The 20,069-nt window shown below is 38.7% G+C and overlaps 1 long non-coding RNA gene across 1 annotated transcript in view; it reads right to left on the bottom strand.

Annotated features, from left to right (window-relative positions):
• Positions 1 to 9,280: 9,280 nt before the first annotated feature.
• Positions 9,281 to 20,069, bottom strand: part of LOC139789501 (uncharacterized) — a 33,975-nt gene continuing 23,186 nt past the window's right edge. The window contains exon 4 of the long non-coding RNA XR_011723188.1: positions 9,281 to 9,343. This is a non-coding gene — a long non-coding RNA (uncharacterized lncRNA). The remainder of the gene's footprint in view (positions 9,344 to 20,069) is intronic.

Below are 20,069 nucleotides of genomic sequence, written 5' to 3'. Positions count from 1 at the left end.
TTCTCATTATATATGATGAATGAAGCTATCTCCATGTGCAGACACACACATAGTGATTATTCGTCCAGTGAGGCTGCCCTGTGGTGCTCTCTATCTTGTTGCCACCTAAACCAGAAAGAAGAAACTGTAGAAGGTCATAAGGCTCCTTGAATATGAGTGGCCTGTCCTCTTTGGTTGGTCATATTCTCTATTTGAAAGCAAACATGCACACAGAGAAAAGAAGATACACCCTGCAGCTCAAGGCAGATAACTAAGTTTTCCTGTTTTCAGAAAGGAAAAATTATGATTGGCATCTGTAAAGACCACATGATTGGGTATAAAATGGAGCAGCTGACTATTTTAGTGAACTGAGTTTAAAAAACAAAACAAAACCAGAAACAAAGCAACAAAAAAACAACCAAACAAAAAATAACAAACAAACAGAACATGAGGACTTAAACAAGTCACGTGCACAGGAGCTCAGAATTAGGACCACATGGAAAACTTAAGCTCTGGTTCTTTGCTGCATTCAGTGTAATGAATATTATAGTGTTGAGAGTATTCTTTTAAAACAGTATTCAGGGAAAAAATAACTAAAAGAATAAGTGCTGGCTAAGTATCTAAGGTGACAGCCTCAATTCTAAAGACATTTATAAAGACCTTTACAAGCTAGGAGAGACAGTGAGAGCGGCTGGAGAGGAAAAGATATGCCAAAAGCAAAACTGATTTATGTAGATGCACAATGTCCACATGACTAGAGTGTTAGAAGACATCCCCTGTGGATCAGACCAGATAAGACATTCTTGGTCAAAATGACCATGATTCTCACATATTACCAACAACTACCTCAGCAAGTCTTTCTTAAGACTGTGAGGATCTCACTTAAAACAAATGCATTCCTCTTAAACAATACCCCTGAACTCTTTTTCTGATCTGTAGTTCCTGTTTTTCCAGCCAAAATTTATATGTGGTTGGCTCATATGCATTTCCTGTGTAACTCTTGTCCTTTCAGTTCTCTTTCTGTGCTCCTCAGGGACTGCAGTAATTTCCCTGCCACCTTTGTTTTCACTAGGTTGAACAGTCCCGTGACACTGCACCTCTGCTTGTTCAGTAGTTCCTCTTTTTTTAGTTTCTCCAGTTTCTTTGCTAGTGGTGAACCGTTCCTCTGCATCACTTGTGGGCTTGAATCAGCTCTCTTGGTCACTGAGATCCATAAGAACATCCCACATCCCAGACTCCAGTCAATGCTACAAGGACATATTGAATCAGCTGTAACCTGCAGCTTTTCTGGGATTCATATCATCTTTAGGAAAGTGGTCTGCTTCACCAGCCTGTAGCTACAGCATGTGTTCCATTCACTGGGGAGGTGAGAAGAAAATGAAGGACTTTATATTGGAAGATAGGCTAATGGGATGTCAGAAATATTTCTACTTTTTATAATCTTTACAGATAATGACACATTATTAGTGAAACACAGAAGACAACTGAGGAGGCAAAGTCATGCAGCCAGATGAGTGGTGCTGTTGGGCATCTTCGTACTGAAAGGGGGAAAGACTCTGTTGCTTCCTTCTTTGCATGTGTGTGCAAAATGCACATGTGTATCTCTGATCTCTTATTGGAGGCACTGACAAGGCATGTTTGCTCTTCTCTAGGTTTTTTGGTTTGATGAGCTTTGGGGATACTCACTGTTCCACCATTTCTGCTAAGGGGATGGTAATCTTGGCACCCAGTGGGTTGAAAAATCATGTACAGCTTAAAGATTTTTCAGGTAAGGTCTCCACATGTCAGTCAGACTCTTCACATGAGCATGGTGCTTGCTCAGGGTTTGTGCAAGATGAGCCATTTTTTTATGGCACCTTAATAGTACACGGGGACAAATCCTGCATGTAGCAGATTTTCCAAACATGCAAAACAGTTACTTGAGTGAAGTTTTCAGAGAAGCTTCAAAGTGAAAAGTATTGATTTGTTGCACAATATTATTAATTATTTAATGTGGAGAATGTGCAGTTGTGCCAAATCTGATTCCTTTCATATCTTCCCATCCTGCCCAAAGATCACCAATACCTTAATCCTGTATTTTGCAGTATTTATTTAAAAATAAAGAAGTTCTTTGTTTATAGAGTTTTACAAAAGCTGTAAGATAATAATAATAAATCTCATTTTGAACCTTTAGATTTCCAGCATCATCCATCTTGATGATTGTTTAAAGCTCAGAGTTCTTCCCTTTTCACAACTGTCTTCTCTCAGCCCCATCTTTTCCCACCCAGATATAACAGAAACAAATGCTCTCAGCAAGACAATCTTCAAACAGGCTATCAAACGTTCTCCAGTACAACTTTCTATTATTATTTTGAATTTACCTTGGCTAAATATAATCTTAGGCTTCACCATTCCCTCAGTCAAAGGCACATTTTGTCACTAAACCCATCTCTCTGGTATAGTTAACATCTAACCCATGCTTTCTGGCATTCCAGCAACAAAATTTTTGTGCTCTTCTGCTCTGTTTGCACTGAAATCCTGTTTCCCATGCCTGTTCTTGTCTGTGCTTGAATGACAGAGAGATGAAAAGCAACTAACTTAGTAAACACAATCAAAATATACGGGGGATCAAATATATTTAGTTGTTGCATAAGAAGAGTGTGACATAACTTGATCACAGTAAAACAGATGTTTGATTGTTCAACTATTCTTATTATGTCTTGACTTGTCAAGGAAGGCTGGGCTCCCTAAAATCCCTAGCTGGCACCTTTCAGGACTGCAACAAAATGCTTTGGGACCATGTTCCACTGAAAGAGCTTGGATACATTTATTCCAAACAACTCCAAAGAACTGGTATGCCTTCCAAATTAAAAATTGTAAGGACTCGCTTTAGATTGGAAAGAACACTGGTGGAATGTCTTCTCTGGTTAATGACATTAAAATACATAGAATCAACAGAAATAAATGAGAGAAATATTGTTTCCCCTTTTCTTTTCTCAGAGTGTTCCTACCAACACTCTTAATTGTTTATACACATTTTGTTCATTTCCACTACCATATTGTGAAACCATCTAGGGACTAAATCCTACCACATACACCCTGCTAAATAATACAGGTTATTCTGCTTGATATAGCCAGGTCTGGGATATTCACACTCTTCCTCCTCCTACTCTGGGTGAAGGCCTAGATCTGGCAGTCAGGGCAAGAGAAAAATAACAGGAAATGAAGGTATAAGAGGTCAAATCAAAGGCATACCTAACCTGTTATTTATCTCTATTAGCATTAACAGCAGATGCTTAGAAAGATAATTTATATCTGAGCAATGAGGTAGTAGAATAGTACTCTCCTCTTTGTAAAGTCTCCAGCAATCTATGAAATTTCCAAGCAGTAGCTTGTTTGTCAGATTATATTTAATAATTAATATCTGACCTACACAATATTTTCTGGCAAAATTAATAGTTTAACCACTAATTTTACTACAAAGTATCTCTTCATCACATTCACTTTGAACCTACTGCCTGACTATTTCATTCAGTACCTTCTGATAGTTATTTTTTAACTATGAAAACTCTGGTTATTTTTTACCATATACTTTCCCCATAAAACATTCATGATTTTATGGATATTAGTCACAATTTACCACCCACTCTGGTGGTGGTCTGGTGGTGGTAGCCTCTAATACTACAATCAACATCTCCTTAAACATAAGTCAGTTTACACCATCGTACCTTTTCTCCTACTCTCCCTTTCTAAGACTGATTTCAACTATAGGCAATCTGTGGACCTTTACAATTAGTAGAACTTTTTCTTGTAATTTTTAGTATATTATACACATTTTTTACCCCTTTTTATTTGGACGTGAGATTATATTTTCACTGGTGTTCATCACTGACTTCAAGACCTATTTTCTTACTAATAATTAATCTCTGAGCTTTTACTGTGTACACTTTTCCCCCTCCATATAGATGTACTTGGAAATTGTCAACAAATCGAATGGTTCAGTTGGCCACATGAAAGTTTCTGATTGTGATGAAGAGACATGGCTAAAACACTTCCCAGTAACCAGAAATTATTTTCATTGCTGAACACAGAATTCCTCCTTGTCCTAGCTGACATCCTGTGTAATTAGACAAAATGTAAACCCGACGGACTTTTTCAGATTTCAGTGCACTCAAGCTGTTGTTGATCTTGTTAGCTTTTTTCCAAAAGTTTTAATAATATTGTGGTGGGGAAGAAATGTCCAGTATGGCCCAGCATTCTCCTTTCCATCACATTGTTGAAACAGCATCAAGCAACAGTCTCACTCTCTCTTTGGACAAAGATCAAAATCTATGCTGATTCCTTTGACTACATTTTTATAACTTTGTTCATTATAAATAATTATCAAGCAGGTCTCTTTGAGACCTGCTGTGAGCTTCAGCAGAATTCTAAGATCTAAGGTCGGATTTTCCATCGGAGATTTTATTCGCACATCTCAATTTTCCCTACAAAATCCCTTAGAAATCTACTCACTCTTTTCCTTAAAGCAGAGTCCCAGCAGGCTTCTGAGCCTCTCTTCTGAGGCTTCTGAGTCCCTCTCCACCTCTCTCCTTTGCATCTCTGACTGGAAGTCCTAAAGGAAGGTCTAAACCACCCACTGGCCCCATAGACATACTTGCTTCTGTATGTGACCAGAACTGCTTCTACTTTATGAGAGCAGTAAAGCAATGCTTTCTGAGCATCACACTTAGGTAGAACCTAGAGAAAGAAAACACTCCTAAAAGACAGGGAAAGCACAATGCAGAAGTCATCTGGAAAAAGAGCTATCCAAAATAGTTGTTTTCCTTCGTTGTACCAACGCTTCCATTCAGAGGGTGAACTTGACAGTATTTCAAGACCCCATCAGACTGGTTTACTTCCAATGCATTCTCAACTAACCCACATTTACACTGCAAAAGAACTGTTTGGCCACTATAGGCACCATCTGAAAACGTTAGCATATAAAAACATGGTGAGATTCCATCCTCCTGACTGAAGACATCTGTGAGATCAGTATCTATCCATACAGGTTATCTGGGTTCCCATTCCAGCTAAATGAAATCTAACGCTATTATCAGTAGCATTCAGGAGCAAATTCCTCTGGCTACATTTAGACATAATTTCTGATGAGATTAATTAAACCCTCAATTTCCTCTTTTATCCAGGTAATGACTAATGGGAACCTAGAAGCCAGGCTCAGGCACAGATGCATTATAGGCACCTCAAGGCAGGTGAGAGCAAATGAAACCCTGGTCACTAATTGCAGCCTCAGCTTCTGGATAAACATGAGATAAACCAGACCATGGTAGAACAGTGGAAAGTTCAGAGCATCACTCCCTAAAGGTGTGACACAATAGGTGAGCAGAGAGGTCACTGACACTGAGGGTCATCTCCTTCTCTCACTATGACACAGTATAATCAGCCCACTAATGAGCAAATCACTTGGAATCAGCACTATTAAAAGTGTAGCAAAGTGAAATGACCATTCACACAGTGGGTTTAATGTGTGGCTAAGTACAGACAGATGTACACTCAGGAGCTCTGAGAAAGCCCTGATTTCATAAAGCTGGCTATGGAAAGGATTATTTTTACCACCAGCCAACAATACTAGTATGTTAAAATATTTGGATATACACAAGTATTTATAGGATTCCTGCAACAAGTATAAACTGTCAAATGATTTATACAACAAATGGGAGCAGCCAGATGTATATTTCCTCTGTTTATCCAATTTACTCACTGTTCCCTGAAATTTGTTAATAATAAAGTCCTACTCCTTTCCTCTTCCCATATGCCCCATTACTAACAAGTAATGAGTCTTTAATTCTTTAATTAATAACTTCTGGTAAGTCATTTATCATAACATTAAATAGCATAAAAAGCTAATAAAGTTGCTCAATGAAAAGCCACTAACAAATGCCTACCTATTCATATGACAGTTACCCAATTTCTTAAGAAATAGATCAGTATCTTAAACATCTTCCCCTAAACAGCAGTTTTATTCTGATGTGAGTTTTGTTTTCTGTTGTTGTAGGTAATGCTGCAGTCATAAATAAAGCTGAATGAGCTCAGGAGAAAGCAACTGCTGAGCAAATTAGCTTTTATGGAATCAGAACACAGTCCAAACTTTTAGGTTAAAACAGTGTCTCAGCTTCTACTTCAGTTTCCTTTCTCCAGGAAGTGAAATTTGGCAGTATCCTATGGCACTTTATTTAAAATAAGTTCAATCTGTGGGCAGGTTTGAGAGCCAGAGTCTCACAGCTTCAGCTTTATTGAGGTGCGTCTTTATTTCCTTTTGGTTTAACCTGAATTTCTTTTTTTCCACATTCAAAACCACCATACTCAGAAGTTAATCTTGTGCAATTCTTGCTATTACCATACCAAAGCACTCCTTCCTTCTTCATGGCTTAAACTAATCTCTTAAGTACTTGGAGTTCAAGAAGAAATAAGGGCTACTCTTAGAAATACTGCACACAGGAATAACCTTCTCCCTTTCTCTGCCATACATGTTTTGGGTACTCTTCAAGACATTGAAGGAACAAGCAGTGTTTTGTGGAGTTCTTTCTATTTCATGAGAATGAGAATAAGAAAATAATCCCTACTTTAAGTGAGTTGTATCCAAATATTCCAGTCAGCAGAAACAACTCTAACGCATTAGGAGTGGAAGCTGAAAAAAATCATGACAACTATGAGAGTTACAGTGGCTGTTTCCCTCCTCAGCCACATTCTGGGATTTCTGTGAGGACTTCTGACTTACTTTCTTGAGAATCAGTTAAATCTGTAACAGGTTCATTTCTTTAACATTAAAAAAAAAGTATACCTGAACAAGATATGCAGCTCAATTAGTATTTTCCCAATTAAGGCTATCAAGAATTTTTAGTGAGATTTCTATCTTGGCTGTAAAACTGAAATTTTAATGTCTTAAAAGACATTTGTCTGAGACAGTTCCTGACTCAGCCTACAAGCATATCTTATCCAGACCTCAGTAACATTCCAGATGTATGGACTGTAATATATCTGATCAAATTTAGCCAATGAAAATAGGATAACCAATTAATTTCATGCATCTATATTTTTTGTCTCACTTTCTTATCGGTGGAGATTTAACCAGTATAGTTTTTAAGCAGTTCATCTACCTGTGCAGACATGTGCTTTAGAATGAGTTGAATCATGTCCTCTGTTCTGCTGACTATAAAAGTGCCTGGCTAGGGAAGTGATAAAGATACATGTCTTGTGGATACCCTTATATAATCAGATGAATGTCCCTGCTGTGTTACAGGTACCACACCAGGTACCACCCCTAGAGCCAGGGGAGAAAAAGATGAGCTTTAAGATGCGGCTCATGAGATCCTAAAGCTGACATCTAAAGTCTCTCAGATGGACCAGTTTTTCTTGACTGACTAAAGAGGAGCCTGAAGAAACCACTTCACTTGCAATTTATATATCTAAAGCTGAAAGAATTGTCATTTCTGAGTGAGCAATGCTAAGGTAGCTTGGCATTTCCTCTCTCTGATGGTGACATGGAGCAGCCTCTCAGAGCCAGTGCTGGTCTCCTGCTCCTTGCTAAGGAGGTCTCAGCACTGGCACATTACAGACTACAGTGAGGCCAAGGAGGCATTAGATTCAAAACCAGGAATGATTTGCAAATTGAGCTGTTTTGAGAGATAAAGTCGTACTGATGATGTCTACTGCCTCATTAGAGATTCAGGCTATCTGATCTGCTTAGGTCTATCTCTGAGCTGAGGATCTGACTTCAGAGGTTCCTTCCCAATTGTACTATTCTGTGAAACACTTGGAGAGTGTGTGTGTTTGAAATTTTTTCTTGCACTAAAATATATCTCCTAAAAAGGATTACAGCTGATCACATGTAATTTTTCATTTGCTTTATTAATTAGATAAAGGAGCTAAAAAATACCACTTTTTTTCCTCCTTTTGGGCATGAAAGACAGCTTGCTAAAGCACAAATCACTATTTTCCACGTTGAAAAGTGTCTTTTTTTCTTTCATTTTGTACCTCTATGACTAAATATATGTCCAGACATCTGAAATGTTATATACAGCAATTTGTATGGCAATATCACTTTGTGATTGCATATTGCCAGTTTAAGATAATTTTGCCCACAGTCACAACTGGACACATTAGTAAGTTACATACACCAGTGGAATAGCCTAGTTAAACATGAAATATATCCACCACCTTTGCCATAACTCCTTCAATATCCAAGGAAGTTCTTGTTTAGTCTAGAACACCCCTCAACATTTCAGTCATAGCAACTCGAGCAGCATCAATTAGCATGGGAACACATATGATTCCCACACTCATACAGTTGGTTTGACATTATTAGCATAAGGAAAACAGAAATCTTAATTTACAGTTACACACACACAGTATGTGGAGAGATTCACAGCCATGTTTTTTGGGTTTTGCACGTTATTTCACCTGCTCTTTACAGAAGTAGGTTTGGGGTCATCCATCCATAGTGTCTATGATATCCACAACTTTTCTGCCCTGCAGGGCTGGTGAACACCTTCAAGCAAGAGGTAGGAGTCAGGTCTTTTTCCATTGATGTCAGGTACAGAATGAGAGCCTATCCACAAGCTCCCAAATTGCTTGGATTGGGACAAGGGTCTGGGGTTGATTTCCTGCAAATTACATGCAATAGATCTTCCCAGCTATAACTTTTTGGGACTGCATGGTAAGGAGCAGGTTGTCACAGTAGCCGGACAAATATGAGTGTGATCCAAAGAATCCAAGATTTACATCTGTAAATTCTAACACTGGGGAAAATTTACATCAGCTCTTTTGTGTCTTTTCATTCCTCCCTCCCCCATTTTTTAAAACATAATGATTGGAAATGAGAAATTAAATTACTATTTCTTAACCTTTGAAAAAGATGGATGATATTTTCAAGATTTGTTAGACAGGAGGTTGAAGATGCATATAGTTTAAGGTCTGGTTTTGGTCTTAAAAGCTGTTATTTTCAGATTCTGTCAGAAATTTAAATGAAAACTTGGATTAATTCCCACATTTTCTTTGCTATTCAATTACTCTATAATCTATTTTTTCTTCATATTGCTCTAAATCTCTAACATTTTGTTATTATTCTCTTTTACTGCTGTATTATTTAATAATATTGTTGTAAGTGTTAGAATTAGTGTTCAGTGGAAAATGTTACAAAAGCAGCCAGGCCTGAGACCTTTATATTTCCCTTGTCCTCATATTTCTTATATATCCTATTGCACTTTATGACATCAAAGATCTGAAGTCTGCAAAGCCTCTTGTCACAACCCTTAAAAAAATAACTTGGCGGTAGAGCTCAGAAAAGGGGAGGAGGAAGCAGGGCTAGGAGAGCAGGAGGAGCACTGACCTTGGGGAAAGAAAAAAAAAAAATCAGTTTGATTGAAAACAGACTTTAAAATTGTCCAGGGACAAGTCCCCCTTCCCTTCCCTTCCCCTTCCTATTTTTTTTTTCCTTGGTGGGTGTGATCAAATAAGTAGAGGATAAACAAGAACTGTAAAATAAAATAAAATAAAATAAAATAAAATAAAATAAAATAAAATAAAATAAAATAAAATAAAATAAAATAAAATAAAATAAAATAAAATAAAATAAAATAAAATATAAAATAAAATCTCCCTTCTAACAGGGTGACCCCCAGATTTTGCTGCACACTCAACAGCAGACCATCTATGCTTGATTGGGCTTGTCATCACCAAACCTCCGAATTAGCTGCAAACACTTCTCTCTGTTTTGTCTGGAGCCAGATTGACTCCTCCACACTTGAAAAGGCTGCGTTTCACTTCCTAGCACCACTGGACAGATTGCAAATCATAACAGCAGTAATTAGAGAACAAGTTTCTGGATGTTAAGGATTCTGGAGAGGAGGGGTCAGATACAGTGGGTGAAGGGGAGAAAGAGAAGAAAGGAGAAGAGAGAGACCAAAAGAGTTTTGAGCAGAGCATGATGAAGGGGCTCCTATTTGCTGCTGAGCGAATATTAAATTTTGTGTCACAGTATTATTGCAGTACATTTGTTACACCACCACAATGCATGCCTTTATTTTAATTTGTTTTGGGGTTAGGGAAATACAAAAGATTTTTGAGGGAGCAAGCTGGATGTGCTTCAGCAAAGCTGTCTACAGCATTAGGTTCTTTTCACATCTTGCCCATTACCTAAATCCACAGAGGAAAAGCCTCATTTGTGCCTCCTGGTCTCTGCAGCCAGAGGCAAGCACAGCCTCAGTGCTCGCCTGGCGATAGGAAATCATGCTCCATCTCGCGGTGTTTTGTATTTCTATTATAATTATTATGGGTTCAGAACACACCGGCAGTGGCTGGCCTTTCTCTAATTACCATGCACGCATAGTGCTCCCCATGCTCTGCAGAATAAAAAGCACTTTATTCATCTGCTCCTCCAGCCTTCCCCAGCTGCCTGCCAGGGAAGCTCCTCTGCACTGTATTGTCATTTACCTTGATGCTCCACACACAAGATTTATCCATGCTCCAGAAAGATTGAAAACACCCCCCAAAGACACACTTTCTTGTGGAGGCCAGGGGTGGTTATTTAAACTGTTTGCAAGTCACCTTCCCTTTTATTTTTTTAATTTAAAGAAATGTAATAGGGACTAGACTGGAAGCCAGAAGTCCAGCAGAAAAAAAAAACAACAAACCAACAAAAACTTATCTCATGGAAAGGTAGTTGATAATTAGAAGAAGCTTTTTGCTCATGGATGAGATCCTTGTTTTAATTTTTCTCCCCATGAACAAAGAGCTCTTTATTTTAAGGAGAAGGAGTGCTGAAAGGTTACTGAATGACTCCAGGAGTAATCAGTGTCTATTTACATTAGTGACCTGCATCAAGCCTGCAAGGCTCAACTGCAGACTATCAACTGCAGCAGAGACAGCTATGCAAACTCACCTCCCAGCTGTTCCCCACTACTATCAACAGCTAAAATCCATCCCTTTTCCCCTCGCCACCCCAAACACAGAAGCTTCTTTCAGAAGGATTTTAACCTCCTTTTTGAAGGTAGCATCACATCTGTAGTGGAAGAGAAAACACAGTCTGAAGGACTTGCTTATACATTTACAGAGTGGCCTCAGACATTCCTGAAAGACTGTTATTACCATATTTCACAGCACTTCGTATCACCATGACCTAGAAGCTCAGATATTCACCTCTGACCTAGGCATGATAAGAGGCATAGACAGCATTCCTCTGATAGTTAAGGTAGAAGAGTTACGGTTGTGCACTGAGAGCAAAAGAAGTGGTGGCCCCACTGTGATTTAGGATTTGTAAGCTCCTCATGATGAGAAGAATTCACGATGAAAAATGTTTTATCATTGGGAGCTAAATCTTCCTGACAACGCCAGCTTTGTGCAGCAGTGGAATAGGCCTCCTCAAGAATAAACCCAGCAAGATGTGTCCCCTTGGGATCCTAGTACTGGGGAGGAAAATCAATGGTTAGAAGAGCTCTTAATTTACAAGCCAGGCAAGGGGCAGCAGCTGAAAGAAGAAAGATGATCTAAATGCTGAGCTGCTTTTCTTTAACTAAAACATGTGGTAAGCCCTGGATTTAGTTAAACTGAGGCAATATTTTTGGTTGGGAATCTTGACCCATGCCAGTGTAGTAGGCTGACAAACTAAAGCCTTATTTCAAATAATGGACAGGATGCCCAAAAAGAGAGTAAACTAAGGGTGGTTAGAATGGTGCCTTGCACACAGAAACAAATCAGGGTGCTGTTGGGATCCAGCCCTCTTACACAAATATATGCATTGTACCTAGTCTGACCAACATGTACAAAATAGTCCTTACCCCTGTGAAAGACACAAACTATTCAAAACTCTTGAGAAAAACATATTTACTGAATCAATATCCTCCATTGTAACCCTATAAATCAGTGATAAATCCAGTCATCTGTGCATCAGCATATTCTACAAAATTAATATATTTTGTGGAGAAGACCTGAATGATGTCTCTAGGGGAAAGCGGTGAGCAAGCAGGGGTTGTACATCTTGACTTTTCACACAGTCTCCCAGAATATACTTGTATCCAAATTGCCAAGATATAAACTGAATAAATATTCTATGGTGGATGTGGCAGATAAGCTGAATCTCCAGGCTTACAGAGTGGTGGTCAGTGGTACAAAATTCCAAGATGTGGCCAACTTCCAGTGGCATGACTCAGGACTGCTACTGGGAACAACACCACTGTTCAACAACTTCTTTGTTGAATAAAGACAAAGGATTTGAGCTGCTGTCCCTGCTGCAAGCTGGTGAATGATAATGAGTTGGACTAAGAACCTGATACGCTGTTGGACAAGACTCTTATACAGAATGACTTTAATAGCCTGGAAAAATGGGCTGGCAGTAAATTCCAAAAGTTTAGTCCAGTGTCTGGGATGGGCTAACCCCATACAACAGAAAAATATGGGATAGATGACCCTTAGCAGTCCCTTCCAGGCTGAATTATTCTGTGGTTCAATTCACAGGTGGCCTTTCAATCAGTAAGTGAACTGGTGTAGGAGTGGACAAGCTCTACCCCATCTAGAATTCACCCCCCATCCCCCATCCCCCATCCATCCCCATCCAGACCATTAGTTCTCATTTTACCAATTCAGCTGCCTGAACAGCTTCTGCCCTTTCAGAGCATACAATATGAGAATAATTATCCCCCAGGTACCATGCAGCTACAAGTAATAACAATTAAAGTGGATAAAGGGCCTTGAGTCACAGGCAGGGCTTTCTCTGTGAAAGCAATGTATAGAGTGTTACAAACCTCTGCATTTTATCAGGGAACAGATTGTATCTGTACAAGGATTATTGTAACTGATGGGTGGTAATACATATTGCAAAGGAATTTAGCTCTACTGTATGTATAATTACATCTGTGACAATTTCCTGTCAGGAATGTAAGGCTTTATTGCCTTCAAAATGGATTGTGCAACTCCGGGTGACTAGAATGGTTACTGCTAGTAGGTTAACACCTGAGCGTTCTGTGGTCTATGCAGTCATCTTGCCTTGAAAAAAATATATAGCAAAAGTTCCTGTGTTAGCCACTTCCCCCACCTCGATGTCTGAATAGCTTCAAAGCTGAGCTGCTCCTTTGCACAGGGCTGAAACATCAACTCTGATAGGGGAACACCACAAGCCACACTTCTTCACATTTTCTCACCTTACTCAAAGCTGTCCTGAGCACCACCCTAACTGGATGAGTGGAATTCACCCAACTTTCTTGCACCTCACAAACCAGAGGGGAGGGTCCATGCAGCTTGCTGCATTCTTAACTGTTACAAAAAACAGATAAATGTCACAGTTCCTGCAGATGGGAAATAAACCCAACACAACAGTTCCTGTCACATCTGCAGTCCCCAGAGGCATGGTGTGTGGTATCAGAGTGCTCTGGAGACAGATGATGGTGGTTAATGACAGGCAGCAGTGTTACACATGGCTTGAGTTCCACTTTTTTCTCTTCAGTTGCCAGAGGCCACAGCCTGGTTTAAACTCTCCAGATAGGTCTTATATGGGATTAATAAACTAGTTCCTGCACAATAACTGGGTCTAATGGTGCAAAGTCAGGCAGCAGGATCAGGAGGAAGAGAGGTTGCTGCCCTCCATCTAGATCACTTCTCCAGTTCCAGGGTTCTGCATGATGGTCCCATCATGGACATCAGTGAGCAGGTGAAGCACATCGAGTGGAAGAGCATTTAAGAGACCCATATTAGTCTGCATTTAACGCTAATATTGTAAAAATCTCTTTCTTTTCTCCCTTCTGAATCACAGTAAAATGAAAAAGACTTTGAAATATTTTAGTTAGAACCACAAAATCATTACTTTTTGATGAAATAAATAATGGGTTTTTTTACTTACAGAAGGTAAGAATGCAGTATATATGTATACATATTGCATGTACACTGGCTGAAATACCATTTGCATTACATTTCACAGAAGTAGTTGAAAATCTACTTAGGAAAAAAAGTCAAAGAAGAAAATATTTTTATCTTCTTGAAATGAAAATTTTTACATGACAGCAACAGTTCAACCTCTACCTGCCCAGAATGTCTGGATAACCCAACCCCCGGAACACTTTTTCACCTGATATGAAATAGCATTTTCCAGAAGGCATTATTTGGTTAAGAAATTGACTGAGACCTAAAAGAGCAGGTGGTAGGAATATGCTAATTAAAAGGGTGAAATAATGAAAGATTAGCATATATTTTTGTTGGAATTGAGATCTTTTCTACACAACTTAGCTCTCTTAAGTTGACTCCTATAGGTATATATAGATGATTTTTATTTTTTTTTTAAGCAGTCTAGATTGTCAGATGCACAGCATATTTCTGGACCTGACTCAGAAAATCAGATTCATTTCTGGTACATGTGCAAACATGGTTGTCTGTTTGTGCAGCTGGGGACTGTTCACCTCCCCAGCAGTGCAGCATGATCCCCTTCTCACTGATGTCAACAACTCTCTCCACTGCCTTCACCAGGAGGTAGAGGTGGCCTTTGGTTCATTTGGAGGCTGAGCTTCTTATGTTCAGAAGTGCAGACAAACAGCTCGCAGGCTTGTAAAAATATGTCTGTTCCCACTTAAGGCAAAGCAGTCATTTCTCAGTATGAATGCATAATTTTAGCAAGAGGTTATTTAATTATCAGAAAACTGTTGTTTCTTTAATAAAACATTAACTTTGACAAAGATATTATTGCATAAATAATCATGTAATTAAACTACTTAAACTATTTAGATCCACTGAAAAAAAGACTGAGCTAGGAACTGATAATTATTTGCTATAATTTGCCTATAAGGTTTCTGGGAAGTCTTTTTTTAAAGTTAACATAATGTTATTATAAAGTTAACATAATGGACCTGAGCCATAAACTTCAGCTACCAGAGCAAATCTGAATCCCAGCATCTGTCAAGTCTGATGAGTTTTGAGATTCTGCTTTTTTAATTCAAACCACAGCAGATCCAAGTCTAGCACTGTATATTCATCTTCTTTTGAGGTCAAAACAGAGAGGATATTTTGTATTGTAATAACTAATTCTAATACCTAGTAGAGTCTAGATCGTGTTTTCTGGTATGATGCTGTCCTTGAATGACAGTATATTTTTCTTAAGTGCTAGTGAATTTAGTAAATAACTTGATACTGTACCCTATATAAAATTCCTACCAAGACAGAGTAAGTGTGAGTAAACTTCTGTAAGTTAAGGTTCTCCACCCAGACAGGTACAATTATCTCAGTTTTGAGGCATATTCTAATCCCTGTTGAAAACAGTAATACTCTTCTTAGGTTTGGTTAGCAGTACCAGGTTCACAACTGCAAAGGAACAGAAGCTTTACTGAAAGAGAAAAAAAAAGGAAAACGAAAAATCCCACTGATTTCCTCACCAGACTGCCAGGAGAAGAACTAACTTCATCAGTTGCAGACACTCATCAGAAACATTTGACAATTCTGCAGATATCAAGCAGCCATCTGGTGTCAACAGGATTACTGCATCAGTGGTTTGGAATAAAGTACAGAACCATACTAGTCCAGAAGCTGTATTTGCCCTTTCAACCTGTGAGAGGTACACAAAATGTACACATGGAAAAGCCATCTTTAAGCTCACCTCAGAACATAGCTTTAAGAGTACTTGACCTCAGTACACACCACTTACCTTTAGAACTTTGAACAAGAAAATGTAGAGAGATTTATGTGTTTCTGTATACATGTACATATGTAGATATGTGCACCTGGATGTGCGTGTGTGAGTGCATGGCTGTTAAAACAACAACACAGCAAAAGTCTGAAAAACATAAGGAAATTTCACTAACCTTTGTCAGAGGTAGTGAAAGGATGTTTTCTTAATTTGATGATTTTGAGGGGTCCTTTTCATCACTGTTTTTTTTTTTTTAAAGTGTCATAACAGTCAATCAAAAACATATTTAAAAAGCTTTCAACAAGATATTTCATGAACTAAAAAATTAAATTAAACTGAAATAACCCAAAATTACCTATGTCAGTTCCCTGCTCACCTGCATTAAATGACTTGTACACCCCAGATCTTCCAAATCACACTGTTACAGCAAATAAACCTGACTGGAGACTGGATAAGTCTTCCTGCCCTGTGTTTTTCAGCTCATAGTGTATGGACTGCTGAGTGTCTGGAAGATTTCAGAACAGGGCTTGCAAAATGGCTTCTAAAATTCTTGTAAGATCACACAGAAGCAAAGTCCCAGGAACATAAGGAAAAAAAAAATTACCTCGCATTCGGTATCAAATGCTCTTCCTAAGGAGTCAGAGGCTGTTGAAGCAATGACGCACCAAATGCTCCCTGGATATTTATTTTTTAAAGAAATTAAACACTGGGGCTGTCCACATAGATTTTATGATCTGGATTTTTGGATTTATAAAGGTTGTGAAAACTACTTTGTGAAGATCTAGCCTGTGCTCAAACCAGCTCCCCCCATCAAGTGATCCCACTTGGAACCATTCTTTCTCCCTGCCATGCATAACCCAAGAATGCTTTCAGTCTTTCCTTCTGCTAGTAGGAGTCCTCAGAAGAAAGTTTCATCTCTCTTTTATGAATCTTTCCCCCATATTATACCACCTTGAGAAAAAACGCTACCAACTTGGTTCCTCCCCCCTATTATAGCCCTTTTGTGCTTTATAAAAAATAGCAAGCATGAAAATTATGATTCTCCACCAGGAAGCTTCAGAATAGCTCCAACAACATCATTATGATCATGTATAAAATTGAAACTACCAAATACAGGAACTGATTTGTTATACAGCATAAGCGCTCCCTGCTTTTCTCCCAAATTCAGTACCCATGTAGAGGTGAGATATGATATATACATGTATGAAACCTATGAAAAATAAAAGTTATGACTGATATTCTTGCTTAGTCAGTGATGGGAGATATTTTCTCTTTTCATTTTTGCTGTCTTCCAGAATGTCTGTGAAAGCAGAGATGTGAATCTAAAATAATGAGAGATTTTCTTGGCCAAACCATGTTTTAAATAAACTACTAGATGCCAGCGAGGAAACATCACTTCACAGCTAGTAAATCAATGGCCTTTAGATTCAGACTTCATGGAGGAAGGTTATGTTATGTTAAGGAACAGTAACTAATAAAAACCACTGGTGCCTCATCGGTTGACCTGGCAACTGTGGAAACACAGTGACCTTGCAGCAGAAGGTGAGAGCATGAGGTTGCACTCCCACAAGGACTTAGCCATAGGTAGGTCTCTTCATATGAGTATTTCACTGTTGACTTAGCAGCATTACACACAGGAGCAACATTATTCATGTGCTTAATGATGGAAGAACCTCGTATTCAAATTCTAGCTCACAGCTTTAACCACTAGCTTGCTCCTTGGTGTGTCATACTTCCAGGTTTTTTTCCTTACTTTCCAAAAAACAGAGACGTAGTTTAATCGGAAAAAGTCCAGATACGAGGACCAAACTTAAATGGGCTTTTCATTACCAACCAGCAAGACCACAAATGCATTAGTATGTAAACACATCTCTAACCTTAACATGAAGTCTGAAATTATCCCAAGGAAAATCAATGGGTTTCTTCAGCTTCTGTCAGGCTGGGGAGATGTAGATACATGGACTACCGTTATGGGTGTGCCTCTACTGCCACTTCCTCTGAACAAGGAGTGCTCAGTAATTTGTTAAATGTAATAGTTTTCTTTTTAATGGCTGTTTCTGTGGTGAAATGTGCTTAGAAAGCCATCATAACTTAGTAGTCAGTGCTTTCTACTGTCCCCCTTGCAAGGCAAATTCATTAAGATGGTATCTGTCTCAATTAGTCTGTAAGAACCTTAATCAAAAAAAGCAGTGAAGTTACTGGGAAAATTCTTGTTGATTTTCCGTGACTTTGAAGCAGGCTGTAAAAATGCCTTAGTACTCAGAATGAGACTGTCAAATGATTTACTTCCAGTGGGTGCCATTGAAAGAGAGCAAATACAGATTGCTACTGAGAACCAACACAAATCTTCCCATTCAGTTCCATGGGTTTCAGACCAAAACCTCTCTGCACTGCTTTCTGTTTCAGCCACAGGGATTTACTCCACATACAGTCTCATCTTGAGAGGTATGGAGTACCTATTTCTTCCCAGTCATATTCATAAGACAGCAGAACTTCACTCATCTGCCTCCCCTCAGTAGGAAAAGTATGTGGAACAGCTGGAGAATTGTATTATCAGAGGTTGCACTTCTTCCAGTACAAAGCAGAGTATTTCTCTTAGCTTCAGTGAGCTGTTGTAAGTTTACACCAAACAAGTTCTGCTATTTAAGTCGTCTTAACTGAAAAAGCTCTTGCACCAAATAAGAAAAAAAAATGCACCACACCACCTTATAAGGAATATAAACAAATCTCTTTGCTGATGGGCATCTTTCTATAAGCCTTCCTCCTTTTTTCCATACAGATATACACACTGAGTAAGTTACTATTTTCTCCATGATGCCTTGTGCATAGAAAATGCAAAGCTCAGGCATTAATAATAATCATAAAAACACCAAACCCAACAATAATAATAATTATGGAACCAATTCAACATGATGGCAGCAATAACTGGTTTTGAAACCCTGTGAGTGTAAAAGTCTTGTTTGTTTTATGAGCCTGCACATAGTGCTAGTCTTAAAAATAAGAAATGTTCTTTCCAGCTCAGATTTCATGAAGAAAAAAATTACATCTTTAATTAAGATTTATGGCATTCAATAGGACTCAGCAAGGATAGAAAAACTGCTTCAGAGTGTAAAAAAATAACAGTTAAAATGGGGAAATATGATTAAGTGTCTTTAATTCCTACTGCTTCCTTTGCGGGGCTTCCGATGGCCTCAGGCAGAAATAGGCACTTATTGTCTTTAAAACGGCATTATTCTTGGCATAAAATGTTTATGGATTGAGATGAAACTCGTTTTGAGAAATAATAACACTGGCATGAGTTGAAAGGACCTTGCCTTTGGAGGAGAAAAAAATTAAACATATATTTAGTTTAATGGAAAAATGTACTTAAAGGGAAACACTTTAAAAAAAAAGAGAGAGTTTAATGATGAAAAATATGGTTTAGACATATAGTACTTAGGAGACCAGGGTGATTTGCATCTCAATAATGTGAAGTTAAATTTAAATCTCAGTTCAGTCTTAAAATCGAGATAACGATGACCCTTAAAAGGAAAATAAGACTTTGCAAAGAGCACCATTAACTATTTCTAGGCAATTTTGTTGCCTTGGGCAATGAAAAGCTAAGGAAGATAAAATCCTTTTAGGGCTCGCACTGCTAAGCACTTGGCACCTATTTCTGCAGATTTAACTGCAGGAAGCAGTGGATGCTCATAACTACTAATAGGCAAACCCTAGGCTAAGTCTTTGCAACCATAGTCTTGATGTCACAGCAATCTACAAACCAAAAATGCGAGGAAAATGCAATTATAAGTACATGACCCACTCATGAAATCTTTCCCCTACCCTAGATCCATAAATCAACTAGGGGCAGAGACCTGCATGGCTTCGGGTGCCTCTCCTGTTTTGAGGGAAAAATCACGTGAACACTGATACCATCACCTCTGTTAAATCTTGGATCTGGTCTGGGGTTTTATGGGTCCAAATCACAGCCCCAGCTTGTCTCCTGTGAAGGGGAAAAAGTGACAAGGACCACTATTTTTTTGCTGAGGCCTTGACCCTGCAGCATTTATTATCACCAGGAACAGTGCTCACTTGAGTATGATTGCTCACACAGCTGCACACTGAGAGATGTGAACCTAAAACCTGGATCAAAATACAACCAACCTCAGCTAGAAAACATGGTTCAACGTGACTGAATCAGGAGGACTGATGAGGTGCTAACCAGTTCCTTTAGATCTTGCTAACTCTTTGAACAGCCAAGGTTATTAAGGTACCCTCTAACATCATACCTTGCTTCAGAAATGTGGTTAGACCCCTTTAGCTTGAGCACTTTTACCACTCTGCAGTGGGGCAGGATGGCAGGCTTGGTGTGATTGGGTTTGGGGGATCAGATTATGGCTGTAATATAGATGGAGCCTGAGGGAAACGCAAAAATATAAAATAGGAGCAAGCAGCATATTTTCTCCCATCTGGCAAA

Source organism: Heliangelus exortis, chromosome Z, assembly GCF_036169615.1.
Source record: "Heliangelus exortis chromosome Z, bHelExo1.hap1, whole genome shotgun sequence".
Taxonomy (NCBI): domain Eukaryota; kingdom Metazoa; phylum Chordata; class Aves; order Apodiformes; family Trochilidae; genus Heliangelus; species Heliangelus exortis.
This window is presented reverse-complemented; position numbering and strand designations above follow the sequence as displayed.